This window comes from Python bivittatus, unplaced genomic scaffold, assembly GCF_059951505.1.
Source record: "Python bivittatus isolate LINGU-HERP-01145 unplaced genomic scaffold, Pbiv_v1 ctg000480_np1212, whole genome shotgun sequence".
Taxonomy (NCBI): domain Eukaryota; kingdom Metazoa; phylum Chordata; class Lepidosauria; order Squamata; family Pythonidae; genus Python; species Python bivittatus.
The window spans coordinates 28,367,694-28,386,191 of NW_028277075.1; the positions used below are offsets into that span (position 1 = coordinate 28,367,694).

Below are 18,498 nucleotides of genomic sequence, written 5' to 3' on the forward strand. Positions count from 1 at the left end.
AGATATACACACCTCATTTCCAAGGATAAATAAATTTATATGCTTGCACAAATTTAGTTTTAATGAATTTAATAAAACATGGAATGAAGGTCACCAGTCTGTGGAAAGCAAGAACTTGCATTCCATTAGTATTTTAAAAATCTTTAATTTTTATTTAGTGTCAGTACTGTCAAGCTGTTGGCAGCTGCCAAAACTGAAAGAGATTTCTTCCCAAGCATGAATGAGATTTTCAGAACCAAAATAATTGGGTAATTATTAACATTAAATACAAAAATAATTAAAAATTTAAAATAATTGCAGAGACTCCTTTTCCTAGCCTTACAATGCAGCAGCAAGGAGGCTGGTCTCAGATGGCAGGAAGGGGTATTCTACAACTGTGCATTGGTTAGATAATTATCACTTAAATCCTTATAAGTTGGAGAACCAAACTTTACATATATGCTGGATGTGCAATACAGTGGGGGGATATTGACACATGTATCTAGGACTTCTTTCTTCGTTGTCCTGTTTTGGCTTAATATTTTTAAGTTTGTTAATATGATGTTGGGAAAATAAATAAGGTTTAAAGATGTGAATGTCATGCTAAATCATATACCAAAAAAATGGAATTTACCAATGTATGAAGAACTTGAGATAGTATATAAAAAGACAATTTTACTGTGACAAAAAGAATATGCTACCCCATATTTAAAAACTGAGCAATTTTCTCATATATGTATTTTACTATATAACCACTTTGCAGCAACTTCTCTGAAAAAAGGAGGAATCAAATCTCCTACAGGACATCAAATGGAACATATTAGTGAGCTGTTCTGAACACACAATCAAGAACTGGGCTACCTAATGGCAATTTATCAATAAAAATACAGAAAAAAATAGATGAAATTATCATACCAACAATTCTAAACACTGGGCTAAAGAGAGACACTGAACACATGTTGATTTTCCTGAAGCCTATTTCCATGGTGATGAACAGATTACAAGAAAGTACCTTTTTTCTGAAGCAATTTTTAGAAGAAACTGAGATCTTGAAACCAAAAAATATAACTACACAGTTAAATTATAGGCATTAAAAACTCAAACACTATATCAAGCTCAATTTCTTGCCAATATCCTCTAAACACAATACAAGAATGAATTCTTAACTGGTGAAGAACAGGAGCTATCTATGACATGGGCATCCAAGAATTATCCCTCTACAATCTCAATTTCAGGCCTAAGACTAAAATTTCTGTTAAAAAAAAAACATATTTACTGATAACATGTCAAAGAAAGTCATAATGTCCTGGAAGAAGTCACTTAACAATTTGAATTTGTATATCACTGAATTAGTGCCTAACATCTACCAGCAGGAGTATCTTCTCAGACATAGAGAGAAAATTTTCATCCTTTGGACTAATTCATTCTAAATTGAGAAATACTTTGTGAACTGAAAAAATAGGAAGATTTATATTTCATTTCCAGATTATAAACGAACAGCAATAAAAAGGTAGACTGTATTAGGGATACCAGACATCCAATATTTAGATTTTGTGTACTGCTTTGATTGATTTTGTCTATTTAATTTTTATTGCAGAAATACTGTTTTGGTCAGTTACCCATACTGACACATGTAAGTCAGCAGAAGTTAAAGGCAACTCAAAGGCAACTTTACTACTTTTTTGTGCTAAAGAAAAACTAACCGCAGTAAATTTATTAGTAAAAATAAAAACTGGGGTTTTTTGTATTTACTTTCTCTTAGATGTTAAAGTAGCCAAACCAATTGAGAGCATATCATACAATGAGTATGTTTCCTTTTACTAAGATACTGATTAAAAAGAATCTTCCTAGTAAATATTTAAATAACCAAAATTAAATATTCTACAGGGGTGATTTAAACCAAATCTGTAGTGAGATTAGCAAATACAATTACTTGCCAATGAACTGCACAAGTACCCTTGATTAATCAACCTGTATTCCCTTGATCAACTCTTCCACTGTTGCCTTCTCCTTCTGCAACCCCACTCACTTCATGACTTCCAAAAATCAATAACGTATTTATTTTATATTCAGTCATAAACACTTAGAAAATATAATGTAACCTCTAAACTGGCTTAGGGGTTAAAACAATGAAAATAACCTCTTTCCTTATAAAAAAAAAAAAGGAAAAAAATCTGCACCATTTTAAAACACTGTGACATTTCTGACTACCAAATATTGCCTATTCCTGTTTTAATACATATAACATTTAAAGAGTTTATAGCAACATATTGCTATAAAAATTGAGCCACTTAGGAAGATGGTTAAGAAAATCATGGAAGCTTATTGGGTGACTTTAGATCAGAGAGTACCACTCAGCTCAATCTTCTTGAAAGGTTATTATTGTGAAGAAGGGAGAACTGGAGAAGTGAATATAACATACACTCCTAGAGGAAACATGCTCCTAGAGGAAAAGTAAAATAAGTAGATGGATAGGATAGGATAGGATAGGATAGGATAGGATAGGATAGGATAGGATAGGACAGGACAGGACAGGACAGGACAGGACAGGACAGGATCCTTTCTGTAGCTGAACCTAGCTGCATCTGGAACTCTCAGCCTTGCTGTTTGTTTCCTGGCTTTCAAACACAATGTCATTTTTTAATAAAATGAATTATTTGACCTTGTATGGCCTTCTTTTATTTTATTTAGACTTTTTCTGCTGTTCCTTTAAGGTTATTTTTAGCTCTATTGATTGGCTGGTTTTCTTGTATTCATCTCCCTTAATCAGTAAACTGAGAATCTATTTTTTTCAACTTGCTGGTTTTTATTTTGCTGCATGTTCACTGGCATCATCTATTATTTACTTTCAAAAAATGGCTTTATTGTAATTTGTGGCTTTCTATTTTCTATTGTCAACCAACTCTGTATATCAAGGAAAGACAAATCACAGTGTTTAAAAAAAATTGTTAAGTTAAACAGTGATGAGTTTGAAATTCCTATCATTTGACAGAAAACAGATAGCTATGTATCAATGCTGTTTTCACATTTCTGCACATCCCAAAGCACCTTTTCCAAATAAACTCCAAACTACTGTGCAACCCTATTGTCTTTTATCATTCCAGACTATCGGTCCATGTGCTCAGTTCTCTTTATGCTGAAATCTCCCAGCACAAGCCCAATGTTTATATTGTAAAACTGGCTTGACATTACTGGGTCTCCTGGTAAAGCACTACTATTAGACTAAATGCCTTGTATGATTTTTTTAAAAATAAATTTAAGTTAAATAAAGGATTTTAGAGCAATTCTTATAACATTAAGCCATAATACTGGTTTAGCAGCAAACACATCCAAAATTAGCCACTGGCTCTGCTTTTGAAAGTATAGCCAATGAACCACAGGTTAAAAGGCCAAACTTGGAGCAACATGCAAATATATAACTCTGGTTTCATCTGCATAGAAGAAAGCAGAGGAAAAAGTCATGAATTGTTTTAAATTTGTTACTAGCTAAAGAGCTGTATTTGAATTTCCAAAAGAAATTGTCTGCAACTTTTTTCATCTAGTAGAAAGAAAGAATTTCCTTTTCATCACTTATGCCTTTTGGCATAATTTCAAGACTGGTGGTCCTACTTTACTATCATCAGCATAAATCCAAAATACATAATATCATTATGCATGCCAGGAATGTTTTCTAGTCTGTCATCTTTCTTCACAATTAAATGGCTCCAAGGTAAGTGATTTGTTATAGTATATACAGCTTTTACATAGCACTATGAGAAAAAGGGTTTTTTTTGCTTATTTAATAGATAAATAAAAGCCAATTATTAATTTAACCAAGATTACTAAACTAAAATTCAACCAACTTAAGATCTAGCCCTAGATCTACTTATAAGCACACTTGTGTAATGCTGTATATTATGGCGAATCATATCCAGATACTCTGAGGTAAAATTCCATCTCAATAAGGACTTGGTTTTGGCACTGATATCACACTGCCTAGAATATTGGATGGTTTTTTAATGAGACCGACAAGGGGAATGCAACCTTGTTGAATTCCTGACCTTCACAGCAGCTTTTAATACTGCTAAACATGATATCTTTCCAAAGAATTTGAATGGTGGAGCAGTTTTCTGGTGGTCCTGCTTCTATTCAGATGCCCAACTCCAAAACATGGTGTTTACATTGTGGTTATATCTCATTCCTCATATTGTTCAACATCAACTTACAATGACTGCTTTTTTTTTTAGATTTAGAATATTATAAAGTTCTTTCTCACCTCTTCAACAAATCCAGGTGAGATAATGGAAGTATTTAATCAGTACTTGGTGGTGGAAATAAACTGCATGAAAATTAAGACCCTGAAGTTAACCAAGACAAAACAAATATTCTATTAGTGGATGCTATATGCAATTACTGGATGGTATAACAGGTTGGTGACTTCCAACCTGTCCTACAACAGGTTGCACTGTAGAGGATTGTGTTCACAGCTTGGGGATACTGATAGATCCATCTCTCTCATTAAAGGAACAGCTGTTCTTTATGGCACAGAGTACCTTTTCTTGCTTAGACTGGTATATTAGCTTGGACAAAACCTTGCTTCAATAATTCACTGAATTATTGAATGATTCATTTAATTATTGAATGATTAGTCCTGGTAACTTCTCACCTAGATTAGTGCTATGTGTTATGTCTGGGGCTGTCCATGAAGATGGTTCAGACAGTTTGATAAGTATGAAATGTAGCAACAAAAGTACTGACTAGAACTGGGAATTAGAATCATATTACACCAAATCCAATTATTTAAAAAATTATTTTTCTAGAATTCAGGCTCCCTAATTTTCTAAAATTTAGTTTTACTCAAACTACATTCCCATCATTACAGGTGCACAAGTGGATATTCTTTCACATATTAGCATTCTCCATAGCTGGAATCCATGAGAAGTGTCAATGTTACACAAACTGACTGCAGGTTTCATCATTATTAACATAATTCATGCTGCTGAATGGGTTATTGTGAACCCATGAGTAGCACAAGTAGAGGAAGTTATTTCACAATGCAGCTGAAGAAACCTAAACACAAATGCAACAGTAAAATTACTAAAGAGCAATCCAATAATTTTCATACCAACTACCAATACTTGGTTATTAAGGTGGTAACTAATTCAATTTTAAGATATTTACATAATTAATAACTATTGAGACATTTATTTAGCTACCACTTTGCTAAAAATTATTATTTAAAAGAAAAGCAATTCTTCTCAGGTGAGACATACAACGAAGTCAATATATTAATAAATATAAATGGGAGAATGCTACGTCGATTAACAGAGCACCTTTAGAAGCAAAACTATTGAGTCATATCACCCTGGAAACATAGAACAATCTGGCACATATTCTCCCCCCCGACCCGTTATGTTATTTAACATACAGTTAGTCTTAAAAATAATTCAGAACTAGAATAGAACAATAGAACACCCTATTAAAGCTTATTTTAAACTAAAGAATACACTTATATGGAGAAAGACAAGCACCTGGGCTGCATAAACAACAGTTAGTTAACAAAACCAGGGAAAAGCTATTTAAAACAGAGATTTTATTTCATTCACACCAGCTTATACATAATTCTGCACAAATAAAAAATTAAAATTATATACAATCATACTTACAGTATGACTTTCTTACTTACTTACAAACACGGGGTATTTCTAATCCCCAAGCCTCCCTACCCTGCCCACAAAGGCCTCAGTTTTAATTATGGACTGTTTCAAAGGTGATATGACACAACAATGTCCCAGTGATCACTTTTAACGCCCTATAAGGCTTGGGACCTGGCTACCTTCAAGTAAGCCTGCAGAGAGTGCTTGCTAAGAATGCTTGTGGCACTTGCAAGTGCTTGTTGCACTTTACCCACCATAAAGTGCAACCAGAAGGGATTGGAGGTGAACATTCTATGCAGAAGCTTACCTCTTCTACAACACCTTCCTACCAAACTGAAACTTTTAAAAACATGGGTTTTCCAACCCATGCATTTGGGACCTGAGGCGAGAATGAGAGAAATTCCTGAGCTTGGGATGAATATAATTGCTTTGCTGTTACAAGGCATCATGACTGTTATGATTGTATTATGTGGAACATATTTATTATTAAATATATTTGATAATTTTGATAATTTGATGACTATTATAAAGTTATGTATGCTGTTGCACTAAGCCACTTAAGAGTCAGCATTCACAATACAGTAAACAAACTGTTATTAGGAAACCACCAATGTTTATGATTTACATTTTAAATAACACAGAAGGTTTTTTTCCCCTACATCTCAGTGGGAAATCCTGAATATCCTGTAAGCAGTGAATATTAAGCAGAAAACTCTTATGCAAAAACTGAACTACTGATATGGAGAAAATTGTGCCTCTTTCTTTCATAGAGAAGAAATACTACAGAAGTATAAATGAAGATGAACACAAAAAGAATTTAAGGCAGGCTCAACTCCTACTGCCTCCTTCAGTTCTTACAGATTATCTAAATCAGCAGTTCTTAAACATTTTGGTCTCAGGACCCCTTTACATTCTTAAAAATGATTGAGGATCCCAAAGAGCTTTGGTTTATGTGGGTTTTATCTATCAATATTTGCTTTATTAGAAATTAAAACTGAAAAATGTTAAAGTATTTATTTATTTGGCTTCACAGACCCCCTGAAAGAATCTCAGGGACCACCAAGGGTCCCCAGACCACACTTTGACAACCTCTGATGTAAATAATTGGTTCTAACTTTTTAATTTGACCTTCACATACAAGACAAAAAGTAAAACCCTCTAGCTGAACTTACAAAAATAAGTAACAAAAAGGGGAAATCTTATTGGATAAAACCTAAAACATGTTTCAGCATTTAGATTGACAAATTATCTGCAAATTATCTGCAAATTACTTATTTTTTATACACACACACACACACAAGATTAAAAGAGATGTGATAATAACAGAAACAGGTCTATAAAATGTTTCATTTGTTTAAGTTTCCAGACCTTAAAACATTGAAAATAAGCTTTGTTCTTTATTTTAATCTTTAGACTCCTGACAAAGCCACATTCTCTTAAAATAGGGTAAAGAAAACTTGTGGCCATCCAGCTGTTTGTTGCACTACTGCTCCCATCATATATGATCACTGGCTTCACTGACTGGGACTGAGTCATTGGTGAATCGGCAGCCATATGAAAAAAATAAATAAACCAGCCCCAGGAAACGTGTTTAGTCTGCTTGTTGGGGATCACAGGAGCTGCAGTCCAACACGTTTGGAGGACACTAACTTAAGAATTTATCTTAGCGGAACTTCATCTATCTATGCAGAGTTGTGTGTTCAGATGAGAAAATGGAATATGCCACATGGTGGTTTGATTTATTGTAACTTTTAAATCCAAAATTAAAATCCACATCTGCTACTAAACAATCACTCCACCTCAAATTCCCATGAATAAAGCCTAATGTTTTCTCACAAGCACATTTGTTTAACTACTGTATTAATCTCACCAATTTATAAAAATCAAAATTAATATTCTCTACCAAATCTGCTTAATTAAACTGGATGAAAGTAAATCCACATGTTTAGATGATTAAGATAAGAAATCTTAGATTGGATCTCTCATTTGATTCCTGAGAACAACTCTTCAGTCCATGGAATACTTCTGAGCCAGCAGCATTCCTGCTGGTGGCAATTTTCATCAAGTCCCTTGTTCCCTCACAGCCCTTTAACTTTCCCCATCCCAGCTGTAATACAGAGCCTTGGGAGAACTCTCCAGATCAGTGTGTGAGGTGGCACTGCAAAACAGGGAATTGGCAAAAATTAGGTTTCTTCAGAGGAAACATTCTGAGCAGAATGTTACTTAGGCCATTTTCCTGCTAACAGATGAAAATGAAACTAGTAGGATGTAATATTACCAGCCTGCAAGTTTTGAAAATTAGTTGAATAACATAATTCAATAGATGAGTAAGGTAACCAAAATATATGAAATTTATATTTTATAAATGTAGCTTAGTGTAAAAAACCAACAAGTTCCAGCAATCACAACCTTGGAAAATGCTTTTCTTACCTATCAATTAATCCAGTGTTTATTAATTAATGACTATACTCTAACCCACCTCTGATAATTTGTATGCAAGAGAAAGGTGGACTTTTCAAACAGAAATAGACACATGACCTTTCTGCTGTTTGACTATCACTCTACTGGAACCAAAGTATTTTAATTAGTTGTTGAAGACGCAGTTCTGACAATTCATTATTTTCATAATCTAACTTATGAAAAACTAAGATACTTGAGCAATAAAAACTACTACTATACATTTTCTCTTACAGCTCAAATGCAGAACTATATAAACCAAAAGCAGATGACTGATTTCTATTTCCAAGTAAAATTATAGGCACATACTACATAATTTAAAAGGCTGAAAAGAAAAAATCTTTTATGAAGCTTATTTACAATTACACATACAAAGGTGAGTACATGTCAGATACAGAACTCAAATACCGAATGAGGGGAAGGTCCTAGTCACTATTCTGTCATGGAAGAACTGATATGAGGACATACCAATCTTCATGTAGATCTAGGCAATGATAATCTAACAAAGTCAACCCATTTACTCAAAAGCAAATAATATACTTCAACGACTAAAGTTCAATTATCACCAAAATCAAAGATGCAGTAACAGCAGATTAATCACTGCTGATTTAGAATCACTGCATATTTTTAAACATAACTCATTACAAAATGAAGAAAATTGATTTTTTTAAACAAAAATAATGAGTGACATCAGTCAAGGTTAGGGAAGTTTCGTATTTTAAACATTTTCTGACTTTAAAAAGTGGAGACAAGTGTATTGCTTAACCAATAACTGCAACTCACAAGTCTTCAACAGCTATAGATACACAATTTTAAAATTATAATTGTACTGTTTGTTACCAAAAGAGAGCATTTAAAACAGAAAATAAAATGCAGACCTACATAGTTTATAATCAGTTTTTTAAAACTGAAACATAAATAACAGCTTCCTACCTGATCTACAAGATCCAGTTTTCCATATTCACTTCTCTGAACTTCAAGACTATGTTTTAGTCTTCCACTCCCTTTCCCACATTATGCACATGTATAATATCCCCAGCGGCATTACCTTTGAATTAGCTAATTATTATCCTGGTGTCCAAACTGGCTTGGAACAAACTAACTACAGCTCAGCTGGGAACCAAAACTGTTTGCACCTTCAGAGTTGGATGAATAAATGCTTTTAAATATAAATGAAAAAGTGTGGAGGCTGGGTACAGATGCAGCATTCTTATGGAGCATTACGTATTTTAATCCTGATTTAAGGGAATTTAGCCTGAGTTCAATTGGAATTATTTTCAACAAATAAATACACACACACAAGTGTTTCGATTCACCTCCTCTACATTCCATATATATATTCCCCTAACACAGAAAAAGATGTATGCACAAATCTACTATTAGCGCTACCCTCCTTTTTTCAGTGCAGCCGTCTCAGCTTTGCCCGCAGGAAAAATAATCAACTTGCTCAATATGTCTGAGGAAAATATGAGTCCTCGTTTTTCGCTGCAAGAAATGAATCCATAAAGCAACCGAAAAAAGGTGAGGGAAAGGAAATCTGTCTGAATACAGAGGGTTCTTTTTTCTTGTTTAAACGGGGGGCAGGGAAAGCAAGTAAGCTGTTCTTGCTGATCAGTTGCAGGCAAACCTCCCAGACTTTCTGTGCAGCTCATTCTTGGGGATATAGAAAATATTTGGAGAGAGGGCGCTGAAAAGAGGAGGAGGAGCTCTTCCTCTCTTCTCAGACCAATAAATAAAAGAAGCAGGACCTCCCATTTAATGAATTTGGGAATACTGGGGACGACGCATCATGCAGCAGCAAAGCAGGGGACGTGGGCTGGGGAAGAGAAGGGGGGAGCCCTAGCACGCAAAACTCAAGGTCTCCGGAGTCAATTACCGAGGAAGCAGCGCAAGAAGGCAAAGCGTGGAAAGGGAAGACGAAAAGACGGAGGGTTTCGGAGAAGTGGGGAAAAGGAAAAGAGGGGGCGTGTTTTCTACACCGTTTCCATCAGGTCCCTCCCGCTGCGACCGCCGCAGGCTGAGGGGAAAACCCGGGTGGAAGGACGCGGGGGAGGCGTATCGGTATCTTTCTGTCAGGTTTAGACCCATTCAGGGTCCACGAAGGTTGGAAAAGAGACGTGGGGAGAGGGGGGCGCCGTCGTGCTTTCACGGCCCCCCCGGACCCACCCCTCTGCCGCCTCCCTTCCTCAGTAAAACTCACCTAACAAAGTTCCTCTGGCCGCTTCTGCAGGAGCTGCGGCAGCTCGCTCCTTCCCCAGCGCCCGGGATGAGCTCACCCAGCAAGCCTGCCCGCTCCGGCTGCTCGCCGTCCAACTCTCGCGAGAATCCCCGAGTGCTACTTCAGCTCCCGCCACTCGCCGCGCCGAAGAGGCAGACAGGGAGGCGGAGGAGCCTCGGGCGTTACCATGGTAACTGCCAAGCGCCGGCCTAGTGGTGGACGATGAAGCCTGCACCAAGGCAAAGGGCCCCGTGGGGGTCTTGCGACTGCGGGGGCCTCCCTCAGTTCTGAAAGTCGAGGTGCTCTCCGCGTCCTTGCGGCGTCAGGGATGGAGGGAGAGGAAGGGATGATGGCGCCTCCGCTCAGCTTCTTCGGCGTGGCCGCTGCAGGCGTCCAAGTCGCCTTAGACGAAAATGATCTAAGTGATCCTGCTGCTAAGGAGATTACATTCTTGTCCCATTTTTCCCCCCTTTATCAATGCAGTTTGCGGGACTGAGAGCTGGAGCTTTGTCTCTGAGATCTGAACAGCTTTACTGCCCAAACCCGAAGGTGCTGAAGCCTTCCTAGGTGCAGCGACTTCTGCAGTAAGTACGGAGTGGGGGAAATAGCGTCGTTAAAATTACGTTTGCTCGTTGATAATCAGCAGGTTTGCATTTTAGGGATTACGCTTCCCAATTCAGTCAAATTCAAGGAGTTTGAAGAGCTTAAAGCTTCAATACTCCAAGCATGTAGGACCAGGTTTAAGATCTACAGAAAGAAATGGGGCTCACTCCAACCTAATTGTGTATAGGAAAGGGCTGCGTAATTTTAAACGTATCCAGTTTTTGCTAAACTTTAAAAGCTGAAAATAAAGTCTTCCACTTAACAATGGCACTTTTGCCACCTTCAAGAATCTCCATTATGCCCTTTTGCTACTCTGAGGTCCCTGAGATTAAATCAGATGCAAGTCTGAGGCCGTGCAACGTCCTGGTTAGGTATTTCTAACAACCACTTACAAGTGATTCTCAGTACATTGAAAAGTATGAAAAATATTTGAGCTCTTGTTTGCCATTTTAAAAAGAATGTGGGTAATTATGTTTGCTGTACCACAGGGTGGGCAGCTTTTGGGAAATTGGTTCAAATTGGCATTTGAAACTCAGAACATATGGTGGTACATTCACAAAATGCCTGCTATACAGGATTTGCCTATGCACAAAATGTATACCTTTTGTACATGGCTGATGGCAAAAGACCCACTAGAAGGTAGACTGACCACTTAGGATCCAGCAGGAACTTTTGAGATCAAAAGGCATTTAATATGGTGATGTTTTACAGCATAACAAATTCATATTTTTTTTAATGTAAGAATAATCAGGTGAGGGAGTGGGCACCAAAGAAGATATCCAGGCATGTCACACTGGTGTCCATGGGCACTGTGCTGCCTTCCCATGCTTTATTGGATTCATTAAAGATTTGTTTGAAAGATAAAACTAAAACAAAAGCAGAGGGAGAGGCTCACCTTTCAAATACTGACACTCATGTACTCATATTCTATGTAGTAATTATAACATTTGTGAATGTACTATGTGAAAGAACCATTATATTTTCAAAGGTGGAAATAGTATACTGTGAATGCTTGGGAAATCATCATATCCCTGAAGACAAGTTTGAGGGACTTGATATATTACATTACATAGAAAAGAAGTTCACATTTTAATTGATTCAACTTAAAACCAACTCCTAACAATATTTACTTATCTGTATTAGACGAAGATGGGCAATCTTTCTGAAGTAAGGGCTGGATTGGATTAGTATCAGCATAACCTATTATTGATTGCATAAGTTAATATAGGAATAAGACAGGAGTTGGTAATGACTGGATCAGCAGTAGATGGGGAGAAATCTTCTCTTTATAGGGCATGCTGGGATTCTATGACTCAAAACTTCTCCCTCTGAGAGTTACTGACCCTCGGTAATTCCTCAGTGAAGCTACTAAGCTGGAGATTAATTTGTTTACCTCATTTTATTATGTGTGATGATGTTAGAAAATGGAGAAGAGTTCCCTAAAGTATTGGAGGAAGACCTGTTTATTCTTCTGTTCCATTAAAGTATCTGCACTAGCCTGTAAGGAAATGGAAGGCTGTGTATATTTATGTTGCAGTAAATCTAGTTGAGTTCAGTTCTTTTTACTCTCAAGTAAGTATTTATAGAAGTAGTCCTGTTCAGACACCGTGCTAGCCTCATTCTCCTTTTCTTCCTCTCTGAGCGTCTGCAGAGAAGGACCATTCTATCCATGGAGGGATTCCAGAAAATTGAGGACCCTGATTTTCCAGAGTGCTCACTCACGTAGGTGTCTATTACAGATATTCACCCTTTTCATTTGGATGGGACAAGGATATTGCCAGACAACCATGCTCATCCCTCTTAAGATAATAAATGGAGGCATTTCCCTTTAAGCAATAGCAGAGTTTCCTCTACTTTCAACTGCGTTATTATTAAAAATAATAAAAATATTTTATTAAAAGGGCACTTCTTTCTTTGGATTTCATTCCATAGTACCATATTTATCCCAAAGATATCTTTCTGTCAATGGATTATTGTGTGTGAAACAGGTTCTCCTCTCCTCTACTACCCACTGTGCACTTCTAAAATTGGAGAGAAGGAGGAATTTTGAAGCAGATTTGAAGGGGCAGAATAAAGACGGGTAAGGGGAATTTATGCTTGCACGATACTATGTGTCACATATATTCTTCTGTAAGAAGCACCAGAAGATCCATAGTAGTAGAATGCCCTTTGGCTTCCTCTAGCACACTCTCATTCGTATTAGTGTTACAAAAAATAAATATATGTGAAAATAGTAGTAGTAGTAGCTATACTAGGAAGTAAGCCAAGTGATCAAATGTACTGTAAGAAATCTAGTGAAATAAGATGGCAAACAGGTTTACTGCATTGCAGGCAAAAGGGAGCAGAAGTTACTATGTTTCATTTCATTAGATCAGTTCCCCAAATCATATTTACCTTGCTGTCTTGTTCTAGTAATCTACAAATACTTTCAATAATATACTTAAATATTTAAGATGTAATGAAAAAGGCTATATTTCTACTATATGTAGTGTTATGTTGAAGATAAATAAGCATTGTAAATTGTTCTGTTAACTGGAAAGTGCTCTTAAAGTCATTAAATACTAAAATAAGTAAGCATTCACAGATGACAACTCTCAGATACAATATTTACACCTTTTATTCTATTGAAATTGGTCATAATATTAACCTGTAGAAAAGTCAAGAGGTTAAAGCATAACAGAGATGTGAAGAGCATAGACATAGAAGTAAGAATGCTCGGGTATGTACACAATACTGGAAGATACAAGAAAAACATTATCCTGTACTAAGAACAATTCCAGTGAGGAAAAAGAATGGAGGACTGCAGAAGAAAACAATGTAGCTACACAAGAAGCTTAGTGAAGATCTGAAAACAATAAAAGGACACATACAAGGAGTGGAAAGAAGGACAAGTACCAAGAAAGAATACATAAAGGTGGGCTAGAACTTTAGAAATGGAGTGAGGAAATTGGAAACTCAGACTGAGGTGAAGCTGGCAAAGGATGCTAAGAACCACAAAAGGGGCTTCTTTAGAAATATTCCCAAGAAAAGGGGGGAAGAGAACTCACATACCCAAAGCGGAATGATTCAGCGCCTATTTTGATTCACTTTGATTTAGTTTTTTCCAACAAGAAAATATGCATTCCACTATGAAATTGTGAAGAGCAGGATGAAAGAGCAGGATCAAAGCTTGAGAATGCTAGGAATATGGTCAGGGAATACCTGTTTATTAACAATGAGTTTTAGCTTTCCAGAATCAGATGAATTGTATTCTAAAATGCTGAAGCTAATGATCTGGATGAACCTTTCTGCATGAACTTTGAGAAATCCTGAAGAACAAGTGAAGTGCAGGATGACTGGAGGAAGGTAAATGGGAAGATTGCACAGCAGATCATAAAGAGATGAAGCTTATGCACTTTTTTTAGATTTTTTTTATCCCATCTTTATTATTCTTTATAAATAACTGAAGGCAGCGAACATACCTTATACTCCTTCCTTCTCCTATTTTCCCCACAACAACAACCATGTGAGGTGAGTTGGGCTGAGAGAGACTGACTGGCCCAAAGTCACCCAGCCGGCTTTCATGCCTAAGGCAGGACTAGAAGTCACAGTCTCCTAGTTTCTAGCGTGGTGCCTTAAGCACTAGACCAAACTGGCTGTTTTATGCCTAATGTAGTTACTAGAAGTCAGCACGGATTTGTGAAGAAGCTGGTCTAATCTTATTTTCTCCTCAGGTAACTTTTTAGATTGTGGAAATGTCATATCTGTCTATTTATCTACATTTTGGCAAAGCATTTGAGAAACTACACCATGCATTCTGAATAGCAAACGTGTGTGGGCTGGATGGCATGACAATGAAGGGGATGCATAGCTGGCTCAAAAAGTACTCAAACAGGATGAACTTCAATAGTTTTTCAGACAGAAGAGAGGTATTGAATGGGGTGCCACAAGTTCAATCCTGGATTCTCTGCATTATTAATGATTTGGATAAAGCAGTGGAGGGAATGCTTATCAGATATGCAGATGATACAAAATTGGGCATCTGGGATCCTGGGAGTCAGAAATAAAATTATTTTGATAGGTTGGGGAAATGGACTGACAGTAACAGAATGAAATTTAACACAGACGTATGAAAAGTTACTCATTTAGGAAACAAAAATGCATCAAAAGCTTAATAAAAATTTGAAAATGTGATCTGAAAATAAAATACAGTAAAATTTAAGAAGCAAAATGGGAAATTACACACTTAAGAAACAGATAACCAACACACAAATATAGAAGGAGACATCTGGTTTGGCAATAATACTTGTGAGAAAGATCTTGGAGTAATAGTGATGAACTGAGTCAGCAGTATGTGATACAGCTGCAAAAAAGGCAAATACATTTTATGCTGCATTAACAGAAATACAGTTACAAATTGTAGGGAATGACAATACTGCTTTGGTCAGACTCCACCTTAAAGTATAAGATACAGTTCTGGATATAGGAGTCAAAGCTACTGGAATGATTCACAGCTACTGGCACAGGCTTAAGGAAGTCTTAAGTCCCATGAAGAGAGATTGAAGGGGCTGGGTGGGTCTAGCTCTGAGAAGATTGATGGGGGATATAAGACCTTAAAGTATGCCACATAGCAGAAGGTCAGACGTGTTCTCTATATTCAAGAATATAGGACACAGAACAATTGATTTAAATTACGGGAAGAGATTCCCATTGAAGGTAAGAAAAAATTCTAACAATAAGGGCAGTTCAGCAGGGGAATGAATTTCTCAGAATGCTGCTGAGCAAGCCTTCAAGCAGAGGCTAGACAGTTATCTGTCTAGGAACCTTTAATTATGGATTCATGTACTGAGCCAGGGCTCAGACTCAGTTGCCTAATTTGCCCTTTTCAATTTTGTTACTCTAAGATATTTTAAAAAAATGAAATTTGTGAATTGCAGGAGTTAAAAAAACATTGCCTTCAGATTTTTAACTCCTATAAATTATGCTATCATTAAATCTTCCAAAGTTAGCAGAAATAATTTGGAGAGAATTCTGCCCAATGACCATGTAAATATTGTAATGTAAAGCATCAGAGTCCTAACTACTGGGTTGATTTCTTTTGTATGGTTGATCTGGGCAAACTGAAAGGACTGTGAGTATATTAGAAATAATCTATTTCACTAAAACATCTACTCATTTGCCAGACCCACGTTATGTCAAATGAATACTGACAGTATTATCAGAGTTATCCTAACATCAGATGTGGAACACTCTCTCTTCTATATCTTATCTCTCAATCCTGGAGACACTGGAGAGAGGGAATTTATTCTAGACATTCCTAAAGTATAGGAGTATTGAAGAAAACGAAGGATTTGTTGAATCCAGCAACTCTCCTGGTCATCTTCTACCTAATCTTGCCATGTCCTTTTCTGACATGAGAATTTGCTCAACCTTGGAGTCTGGATGGGAGGTAGGAGGAAGAATCCAATTCAGATTTCATCCTTCATGATTGGAATTCCATTGAATAAATTTGGGTATACTGGGGCTGATGTGTCATGCAGCAGCAGAACAGGGGATGTGGGCTGGGGAAGAAGGGAAATAATCAGAAGAATCTCAGGGATGCTAGGATTTGTGAAGTATGGATTCATTTATTTTCAAAATGATAGACATTTGCTTACAGAAAAGGGGATTTTATAGGTATCATAATTTTGATTAAATCAATTACTATTATATGTGCAAGGTGAGGAGTGCCAATACTTATTTCAATTAGGTCAGACTGCTAAGATCAAGCATTCTCTTAATAACCTTACCCTGAAATCTCACATTCTACCTTTTTAAAAAATTCCAGATAAGAGGACATATTTGGGGTAATGTATTGCTAAAAGAAACCACTATGTACATACTTATACCATTTTATTACCATTTCATTGCTTTCCTGGTACTGAAAAAGAATTTCTGGAAAATTCTGATTACATATGATTTCAACAGAGCTACGTTTTCTCAATTGCATAGTAGAATGGGAATAAAAAAATAGCAGATTCAAGAAGAAATCCAGAGCAATACCGAATATAGCTGCTTGTGCCTTCCTAATTTGATCTGTCTCTAATTGCAAACTATGTATTAATAGTATTACAACACAAATTAATTCTTTTGCATGAGCATCAATCTATATTCAACAGTTTGTCTAACTTTATGCCATTAAACAATTAGAAAAACTCTGAAGGATATTTTTGAAAATGAAGGCTATCTTTTGAAAGCTACAATGGTAATTTGTATACCCTTCTAAACTTGCCTTCTTCCTTGTTTGTTATTTTTTCAAGATAAAAATTTTAATAGAGAATCAGTTATTTTAAGGAAATTGTGCACATTTTATTTTCTGTTTGCCTCTGTTCTGAGGAATGCATATACATACTGGATTTTTGTTTTTAGCTTTATCTTAAATCTCAGTTCAGTGAATTATAATACATGCTTCCTGCAATATGGTAGCCCAAAAAAATTTTCTTTCTCTTATCAATATTAATTTACTTCAGAATTTTAATTTCCAATTGACTCATGCAAAATATAATTCAAACTATAGCCAGTTTCTGATAAACATATGGGAGGAAATACTATGTCACCTAAAAATAAGCAACAGAAGTGATTTAAAGTTTACAGTAATGTCTTTTTATTTAAATGGCAATATTGAAAAAAGATTTAAACTTTTCAAGCACCATACTTTGTGTCACTGCAGAAAGCTGTCAAGGTTTATTATCTGACAAAGTCACACTTCATGTTGCAAATAGTGGCATCAACGGTTGTCATTTATTTCACATCAAAAGGCCTCTCCAGTGGCAAAGTTTATAGCCACAAACCCCTTAAGTCACTGTACTTCCATTTAAACCAGCTAATCATAGTGACTTCATAGACATAAAGCCAACTTACACTGATTTTTTAAATTTGTTCATGTACAAGTTATGATCATGTACAGTTTAGGAGTGAGCTGCTATAGATTCTTTCCCCAGATACTGAGTTTATAAGATTTAGTTTGACACTGACAAAACTTTAAAACAATTAACTTAAGATAGCAGAATATTGTAGCAAGCAAATTCTTTCTACTTCTTATGATGATGATTTCTTGAATAATTCAATTTTTTATGTACTTCTCTAGACAACCTAATGTTGGTTGCCTATACAGGTCCAGAGTAGGTGTAGGAAAATACTGGATTGCTATCCATTCAAAAATAACTGTAACTTGAAGAGTTGTATACATTCTTCAGAATCTTGCTTTTGGTGATATGCCCATTTGGGTCATTGTGCAGAAATAGGCCCAGACTTTCAGCTTTACACCACAATGTTGGATAACTTATACATTAACATTTCCTAGTGCATAACAGGCCATTGTTCCTCTATTTGGATCCTCCCAGCAGCCTTTGTCACATGGCCAATGGTGAGAGATGATGGGGATGCAATTCAAAAGTACCTAGAGGAATACAGATTGTTGCACCCTACTCTATATTATTCCACTGGATCATGTCATTGGTACTAGAAGGAATGTAATTTTATTGATTCACTCACTCACTCACTCACTCACTCAAGAGGCTGCCCACTCCAAATGACCCTGGGTAGCAAGGTAAGGCAAAAAGTAAGATTAAAAAAAAAAATAAGTGC

General features: G+C 36.3%; 1 protein-coding gene across 2 annotated transcripts in view; it reads right to left on the minus strand.

Moving 5' to 3' along the window:
- The window catches only part of SIPA1L1 (signal induced proliferation associated 1 like 1), a 208,294-nt gene extending 197,914 nt beyond the window's left edge, over positions 1 to 10,380 (minus strand). For both annotated transcript variants that reach the window (XM_088145570.1, XM_088145567.1), the window contains exon 1: positions 10,273 to 10,380. The gene's annotated coding sequence lies outside the window, so the exon portion shown is untranslated. The remainder of the gene's footprint in view (positions 1 to 10,272) is intronic.
- Positions 10,381 to 18,498: the final 8,118 nt, after the last annotated feature.